The sequence below is a fragment of the Mirounga leonina genome, unplaced genomic scaffold (assembly GCF_011800145.1).
Source record: "Mirounga leonina isolate KUSES-001 unplaced genomic scaffold, KU_Mleo_1.0 Mir_173, whole genome shotgun sequence".
NCBI classification, from domain to species: Eukaryota; Metazoa; Chordata; class Mammalia; order Carnivora; family Phocidae; genus Mirounga; species Mirounga leonina.
Genome location: NW_023270447.1, coordinates 59,957,228 through 59,966,104, shown reverse-complemented (window position 1 = coordinate 59,966,104; position 8,877 = coordinate 59,957,228). Strand labels below are relative to the sequence as shown.

Here is an 8,877-nt window from a genome sequence, read left to right as displayed (position 1 = left end):
TGGACACTGGGAAGGGTAGGTGCTATGGTGAGCACTATGAATTGTGTAAGATTGATGAATCACAGACCTGTACCCCTGAAACAAATAATACATTATGTGTTAATAATAAAAAAATTTTTTAAATTTAAAAAAAGAAAAAAAGAAATATGTTGCCTTTCTTCGTCAGTAGGAAACTACCTATTCTGGTGGAAAATTCATGGGTAAAGTGTATAGGTTTTTTTTTAAGTTCAGGATGGGATGTGTGATCATATTTCTTTTTCTTTTTGATCATATTTCTATTCTGAGTGTATCTTTTAAAATCATGGATGAGGGGTGCCTGGGTGGCTCAGTTGGTTAAGCGTCTGACTCTTGATTTTGGCTCAAGTCATGATCCCGGGGTCATAAGATCGAGCCCCATGTTGGGCTCCAGGCTCAGTGTGGAGTCTGCTTGTCCCTCCCCCTCTGCTCCTCCCCCACACTGTCACTCTCTCTCTCAAATAAATAAATAAATAAATAAATAAATAAATAAATAAAATCTTTTTAAAAAATCATGGATGAATTGGGTCTTCTTATTTGAAAGGTCATTTCCAAGCTTTGCGCAGTGGCAGTATCGTAGCCAATGAGGTTTATCCGAGGTGCGATTATTGCTAATTGAAAGGTCATTTCCACATGGCAGAACCTGCAGATCACTGTGGTCTTTGTGCCTTCCACACACTAGGTGACACCTAAGTCAAGGAACTGTCGCCATGTTTCATTTCTGGTAAGTTTTGACAAGTCTGTCTTCAGAAAAAAAATTTTTTTGAAGATTTTATTTATTTATTTGACAGAGAAAGACACGGCAAGAGAGGGAACACAAGCAGGGGGAGTGGGAGAGGGAGAAGCAGGCTTCCCGCTGAGCAGAGAGCCCAATGCAGGGCTCAATCCCAGGACCCTGGCATCATGACCTGAGCCGAAGGCAGACGCTTAACGACTGAGCCACCCAGGCGCCCGGGGATTTTTTTTTTTTTTTTAAAGATTTTATTTATTTATTTGAGAGAGAATGAGAGACAGAGAGCATGAGAGGGAAGAGGGCAGAGGGAGAAGCAGACCCCCTGCTGAGCAGGGAGCCTGATGCGGGGCTCGATCCCAAGAACCCGGGATCATGACCTGAGCCGAAGGCAGGCGCTTAATGACTGAGCCACCCAGGCGCCCCTGTCTTCAGAAAATTTTAATGTGAGAATATGGGAATTTCTAATTAAATTGTGACTTCTACCTCTCTCAATGCAAATGTTACCTCAGGGCCTCTCTGTTTTTAATTAAATCCTTCCTTTACTGTCAACCCATTGAGTCATAATTCCCTTTAAAAATCTCCATCAGGAGACCTGGTGGAGAATTTCTAGAGGACACACCACACCCCCAGGGCAGGAGGCTTCTGTGTTAGTAGCTCTGACTAAATCTCCAGTGTCTACTTCCAAAAATTCCGTTTCAGTGATCTTTAAAAAACAAGAATTCTTCCTTCTGTGCCCCTTTCCTTCTGGTCTTGACATAGTAGGTCGAATTATTTGTTGTGTTTCGCCACCTAAAATAGGTTTTGGGTAGGATTCTTCCAGAAGCCCCCTCTGAGGCAAGGACCTACATGGAAGTGGATTATTAAGGAAAGTTCTCAGGAGAACCAGTGAGAGAATGGTGAAGTAGCTTCCCAAAGGGGCAGAAACCAAGAGTGAGGTTGCGTGTGATGTCTCAGACACACCTGGTCCTGCTGGGACCTCTAGGGCAACAATTAGGCTTCAGAGTTTGTTCTGTCCTAAAGACATAGGCTTTTTTTTTTTTTTAAGATTTTATTTATTTGAGATAGAGAGCACAAGCAGGGGTGGGAGTGGAGGGCAGGGGCAGAGGGAGAGGGAGAAGCAGGCTCTCAGCTGAGCAGGAAGCCTGATGTGAGGCTCAATCCCAGGACCTTGGGATCATGACCTGAGCCGAAGGCAGACGCTTAACCGCTTAACCGACTGAGCCACGCAGGCGCCCCAAGACATAGGCTTTTGTACTCCCAGCCAATGACTGGTTAAGGGCCACCTGGGGTGGGAGGTCAAGTGGACTTGTAAGACTCCAAGGCACTTCCAACCCTCTACATGGTGAGACGAAGTGGAATGGCGTGTGGGGGTGGGGGAGGGGGAGGGGCAGTGGGAGTCCAGTGCCCAAGGGCAATCCTCAGAGAGCACCAAGTAAGTGTAAGCTTTTAGCAGCAAAGCATGGCGAAGCTGGAGGACGGGTGCACAGAGCTGATAAAGGCGAACTGAGAGCATGGACCAGGGGAGCCCTGCAGTGACCACTTCTTGCAGATAAATCTATTCTCAAAGTACCTGTTATGAGCTGAATTGTGTCCCCCTCAAATTTGTATGCTGAATTCCTGACCCCTGGTACCTCAGAATATGACTGTATTTGGAGACAGTCTTTGAAGAGGTAATTACGTTAAAATGAGGACATTAGGATGAGCCCTAATCCAATCTGACTGGTATCTTTATAAGGAGGAGATTTTGACACCGACAGATATACAGAGAAGACCCTGGAGAGAAGACGGACATCTAGAAGCCAAGGAGAGAGGTTTCAGAAGAAACCCATCCTGACAAAACCTTGATCTCAGACTTCCAGCTTCTAGAACTATGAGAAAACAAACCTCTACTGTTTAAGCCACCCAGTCGGCTACGGCAGCCCTAGCAAACCAATATGGTATCCTTTGCATCTGGAAGCAGAAGGTGTCCTTTCTGTAATTATATCACTTTTAAAGCAAGAAAACTAAAAAAATTTTTAAAAATTCAAATGAGAGCCTTTCTGTACCTAAGATACCTTGTAGGAAAGCCACAAAGTTAGTAAAAATACTTATATTGTAATTAAATATTTCTACTCTGTTAATGAAACGATTTTGCCTTAATTTCCACTTGCCCCTAATTCAGCCACAACACTGTCCAACATGCCAACTACTGCTAAGTATTTCATAATCGCAGACTTAGATTCTACCTTTGTTCCTATCTACATAAAAAACATTCCAGGGGCGGGGCACCTGGGTGGCTCAGTCGTTAAGCGTCTGCCTTCGGCTCAGGTCATGATCCCAGGGTCCTGGGATCGAGCCCCGCATCGGGCTCCCTGCTCCGCGGGAAGCCTGCTTCTCTCTCTCTCCCACTCCCCCTGCTTGTGTTCCCTCTCTCGCTGTGTCTCTCTCTGTCAAATAAATAAATAAAATCTAAAAAAAAAAAAAAAAAAACCATTCCAGGGGTGCTTGGGGGGCTCAGTCAGTTAAGTGTCTGCCTTCGGCTCAGGTCATGATCTCGGAGTCCTGGGATCGAGCCCCATGTGGGGCTCCCCGCTCAGCGGAGAGCCTGCTTCTCTTAGTGCTCTCTTTCTCTCTCTTGTGTTCTCTCCCTCTCTCTCTCTCTCTCTCTCTCTCTCCCCCCTCTCGTGTTCTCTCTTTCAAATAAATAAAATCTTAAAAAAAAAAAAATTCCAAGGCCTATTTTACCAAATGCTTTAAAAAGTTTTAAATAATATTATATTTCCTGGCTGCTTAGTCTCATTCAACATAATGGTGATCTATTGCTCTTCCTTCCTTCAGTAGATGCCCGCAAACAGAACAACTATCTTTCCTGTATAGCCTAAAAGAGCCACAATGCTTTTGTGAAAAAAAATTATAGTTATGGTGCCTGGAATCCACTACCTGGAACATAATATCTGTGCACGGGAACAGCATCTCTACAACAACCAAGAAACAGCTATTTTTGAGAAATCCAGACGTATTACAATTTCACAGATGTAGTCTTTATTGGGTATGATTGGAAATGTTCTTTTCCTTTCATGAATAAGAATAAGAGAAAGCTATGACTAACGGAATTCCATATTCACAATTTTTTTTTTTTGCATTTAAATTAACATTATTGGTAAGTATGAGATACCAGAACTGTATAAGGCACTTAACAAGCCTTGGTCAGTGGTGCTTCCAGAGACATGGTGAGCAGGGGAAATAAATCAAAATCAGAATAAGTGTCTATTCCATTGGGGTCAAATCACTACCACTTTATGATGTGATCAACCTGCCCCAAGGTGCCTGGCTGTCCCCAAGTGCATGTGGCTAAAAGTTAGTCACTTTGCTGGCACTCGGGCAACTGTAATGGCAGTAAGCACATTCAACCTTGGTAAGGGGAAGTCCATGTCATCGAGCCCATTTAATTTATGAATCCATGGAGCAAGTTCTGAGGTGACTAAGAGAGGAGGCTGACCAACATCCAGAGAACAGGTCCTCTTGTCTTCCAGATTGTGGAAAGTCTCCTCCATTTTGAAGATTCACAAGATGCATAAATACATTTACAGTTTGGACCAATTTTAAGAGGATCTTGAATCCATCTACATACCTTTTCTCCCATCTTCCTTGTCATCCATTTTCTTATCTTGCCCCTTCCAAGTCCCTGACCATACACCTAGAAATTTGCCACCCTTTTTGTGTCACTGTAGGACCTTATCTCAGGTCAGCTTCCCTAATAGGAAAAGTGGACAACAAGATGTGTTACCTGAACTTCTACCCACTAGAAGGAGTTTTCTTCTCTACAGTCCTTCAAGGACGTTCTGAATATAATATAATGGCACATATAGTATAATAGTATACTTTTGGCCACTGCCAGTGTCCTGTGCCGAGTATTCTCTAAAGGCTAAAAGCTTTCCCTCTTAGCTCACTGATCATAGGAAGCTCTCTGTGAGGTCCTAGGTATAGGCTGAGCATATGATAGGAAGTCATATGATAGGAGTGGATGTACTGGGGACGGAAGCAGCTCATGCAGCTTACTGGTATGTTCAGACTTGGGCCTGATCTTACAAGTACCACTTGTAATTAATGGACGATGTGCACTCTAGTTTATGCTTTGGGATCAGTTTGGGCTATATAGTCACCAAATATTTCATGGTTAAGTGTTTTTATACTGTCCTGGAGTCTAGTAGCAAACCAGGTGCTAGTTCTCAAAAGAGCCATTTGCTGAAGAGATGCTTTCTAAATGATACTCTATTAGGGCAAAGCTAGCTTCACCTGGCAATTTCAAATGATTGTCCTCCTGGCCTTAATGTACATATGTTTCTATCACATCAGTGTATCTCAAACCAAAGGCCACCAGCCCCCATCTTTACTTTGTTCTAACTAGTCAAATAAGAGATTATCTCATGCCTCAATTTTTCCCCCACCTGCTCTCCCCCGCACTGATTTAAAAAAAAAAAAAAACCAACATGAAGAGGAAATAAAGGATGGAGGGTTAGAGAGCCCTTTGGGAAATTTTCCTATATTGGGCTCTGGATCCCATAAAACTGCCATATAAGTATTTATCCTTCTCATGGGAAGCATGTGGGATTAACAGACTGTGACAATGGTCTTTTATTTTTCCATAATATTTTAACTTCTATCTGTTAAAAACCTTTCAAGAACAAAGAAAGCAACTTAAAGAAAGCAATTTATATTATAAAACTTTTATTTGATCTAACACTTGATCTTGCTCTTTTGAGTTCAATGGCTTCACCAGGGGAGATGTGAGTGAGGGAATTCATACCTTTTTATTATGGAAAGTTTCAAACATACATAGAGAGAATGGAATCCTGAGCCTCCATGCACCCATCACCCAGCTTCAATGGTTATCAACACTCCGTTCCTCTTACTTATATTTTGTCCTTCTCACCACTAGTTTTTTTTTTTTCTTTTGCTAGAGTATTTTAAAACAATCCAAGACATTATATCATTTCACTTGTAAATACTTGGGTAAAAATCTCTTATCACATACAGATTAATTTTATAACCATAACATAACCATAATTTTATTATCATACCCAGCAAAATTAATAATTCCTTAATTCATCTAAAAATCAGTCTGTGTTCAGTTTTCCCCAATTGTCTCAAAATGTCTTTTTATAGTTGGCTTATTTAAATCAGGATCTAAACATAATCTACATATCGCATTTGGTTGGTAGGTATCTTTAGCCTCTCACTCTTTTAAAAAAGTTATATACAGGCTTTCTATTGAAGTAATTTGTATTTCTTCCTAGTTCCTAAAATAGACATCACATTTCTAAACGGAACAAAAAAGGCTTCACTGAAGAGCCATGTATTAGACTTTCAGACTGGTGTAAGAAAACTGATAAATGAATAAATGAATTTGAATAAATTAAGGTGCACATTCAGAACAGAACGGTAGCTTTTAGTTAGAGACACGCAAACCAAAGGCAAAAACCTGCCAAGATGAGGGCAGGTTTTTCATTGTTTATTTATTTATTTATTTATCTTTTACTGCTCCAGTCAATGAAAGGAAAACTTGACTGAGGCCCCAGGGTCTGGGCCTCCGGCAGGAGGCAGCCCCCACAGCCAAGGAAGAGCAGTGCAGGGGCCTTAATTGACCTTCTTCTTGGGGCCAGATTGCTGGCCTTAGCTGCACTTCTTGAAGCGGGTGACAGCGCCGGGGTGCGGGCGAACGTCACACGTCTGCCGATCACCTTGTCGCAGTTGTATTTCTGGGCCAGTGGGTGGAGGGAAGGCTCCATGATGCCACCTCGCAGGCGAAGCACTAAGTGCAGGGCAGACTCCTTCTGGATATTGTAGTCTGAGACAGTGCCGCCATCCTCCTGCTGATTGCCCGCAAAAATCCCGCGCTGCCAGGCCGGCGGAATGCCCTCCTTGTCTTGGATTTTGTCTTTGACCTTCTCAGTGGTGTCACTGGGCTCCATCCACCTCGAGGGTGACGGTCTTGCCGGCTAGGGTCTCCACAAAGATCTGCAACTCTGCGTCTGCCGCAAGACCGCCCCCTTGAAGAGGAGGAGTCTTTTTTTAATTTTTTAAAAATAAGGGCCCCTGGGTGGCTCAGCCTTTAGGATTTAGGAGTCTGCCTTCAGCTCTGGTCATAATCCCAGGGTCCTGGGATCGAGTCCCATATAGGGCTCCCTGCTCAGGTGGGAGCCTGCTTGTGCTCGAGCACTCTCTCTCTCTGCCAAATAAATAAATAAAAGATCTTGAATATATATATGTATATATACATATACACAACACTATGTGTTTTCTTTGTTTCCCTTTAAGTTCATGTAGTGTTCATCTTGATATTATATAAAGTGCATTGACAAACTAGAATAAAAGCTTTTAAATACAATTTAAAAGTTTAATGGATATTTGATGCGGTTAAAAAAAAAGATGGCAGAGAAAGTTCCCTTTGGTTTAAAGTCTTATACCAAAAAAAAAAAAAGCCTTCCTTATACATACGCAAGCAGTGTTTCCTTTTTGCCTTCGCATACGTTAGTGTAAGATATTACTGCAAAATCAGGTGACTCCAGGGCAAACACTTGGGCACAGAGCAGGGTGACAGTCATTGTAAGGAATTGCTTTCTTCCTGTGCGAGAAGCCACTCTTGTGTTGGCAGTTTCCCCGGGGAAGAAGTGGAAGGCTTTGGTGAAGATTGTCATCCATCTCCAAGGCCAAGTTGAAAATGACTGTTTAGGATGTCACTGCAAAAGCAACATAGGCGGGAGAGCTGTTTGAAATGTTCTTATAACCGAACTTCAGGAAAGCACACTTTATAAAGAGGTACAAGAAAACCAAACACGCAGACACCCAAAGTAGGTTTATCTCCAAAGAAAAACAGGAATGTTCCCAATCTGTTTGCCAGAAGGCTTAGGCACCCCTTGGCATGTTGTGTATATGCGCTTCTGCTTCTCAGAGGTGGAAGAGGGGAGGCTCTCCTCTGATTAGGAGAATACTATGCTCAGTGCTCCCTGGGACGGTTTTCTAGGCAGGATCAAACTAAAGAGAAAAGGAACTCATGAAGCACACCCAAGAATTTTGTCACAGTAAAGAATTGTCAGTCCCAATAAAGAATGTGGAAAAACTCCTAGAAGCTGCTTTCTTTTTTCTTTTTTTTTTTTTTTGAAGATTTTATTTATTTATTTGACAGAGAGAGACACAGCGAGAGAGGGAACACAAGCAGGGGGAGTGGGAGAGGGAGAAGCAGGCCTCCCGCGGAGCAGGGAGCCCGATGCGGGGCTCGATCCCAGGACCCCAGGATCACGACCTGAGCCGAAGGCAGATGCCCAACGACTGAGCCACCCAGGCGCCCCAAAAGCTGCTTTTTTTCTAGGAGAGCAATGTAAGCCAGTGCACCTGCCCCTTGTTTTGCTGAGAGTTCATAGTCAGATCTGTATTTGTGTTCTTAAAAAATTTAGTGTTTTTGCCAGCTGAGAAATAATGTCATCAGTGGTCAAAATTGGTACCTCTCCTCTTGAACCTCTCTGTGTATTATCTATGATACTGATTTCTTTTTTTTTTCTTTTTTTAAAGATTTTATTTATTTTTTTATTTGAGACAGAGAGCATGAGAGGGAGGAGGGTCAGAGGGAGAAGCAGACTCCCTGCCGAGCAGAGAGCCCGATGCAGGACTCGATCCCGGGACTCCAGGATCATGACCTGAGCCGAAGGCAGTCGCCTAACCAACTGAGCCACCCAGGCGCCCCTATGATACTGACTTCAAGAGTGCACCAGAAAATTTGTCCTAACCCATCACCACCAGGGACTCACTGTGTACGGTGAGAACCCCCCTGACCACCACTTCCCCAGCAGCTGAGCTCCAAGGCCACCATCTTGCTGGGGCTGAACTTTGCCACTCTTAAGTCTCTATCAATCAAATAGAATGGCCACTCTTTCTCTGTTACTGGTTTCATTTTGGTTTTGTTTTATGCCATTTATTTATTGAAGAAACTGGGTACTTTGTCATGTGGGATTTCTCACATTATGGATTTGGATTTGTAATCTTGTGATGTCATTTAACATATTTTTCTATCCTCCATATGCTTTATAAACTGATACCTGCATTTAGAGGCTTGATGATCTTTGTTTTTGTCATGAATACTTTGTAAGTGGTGG

General features: G+C 42.9%; 3 pseudogenes; 1 reads left to right on the top strand and 2 right to left on the bottom strand.

The window, feature by feature from the left end:
* Positions 1–569: 569 nt before the first annotated feature.
* LOC118020517 lies at positions 570–766 on the top strand (annotated as a pseudogene).
* Positions 767–6,400: 5,634 nt separating this feature from the next.
* Positions 6,401–7,332, bottom strand: LOC118019605 (annotated as a pseudogene).
* An 89-nt stretch (positions 7,333–7,421) lies between these two features.
* On the bottom strand, positions 7,422–8,594 carry LOC118020236 (annotated as a pseudogene).
* Between the last annotated feature and the right edge of the window lie 283 nt (positions 8,595–8,877).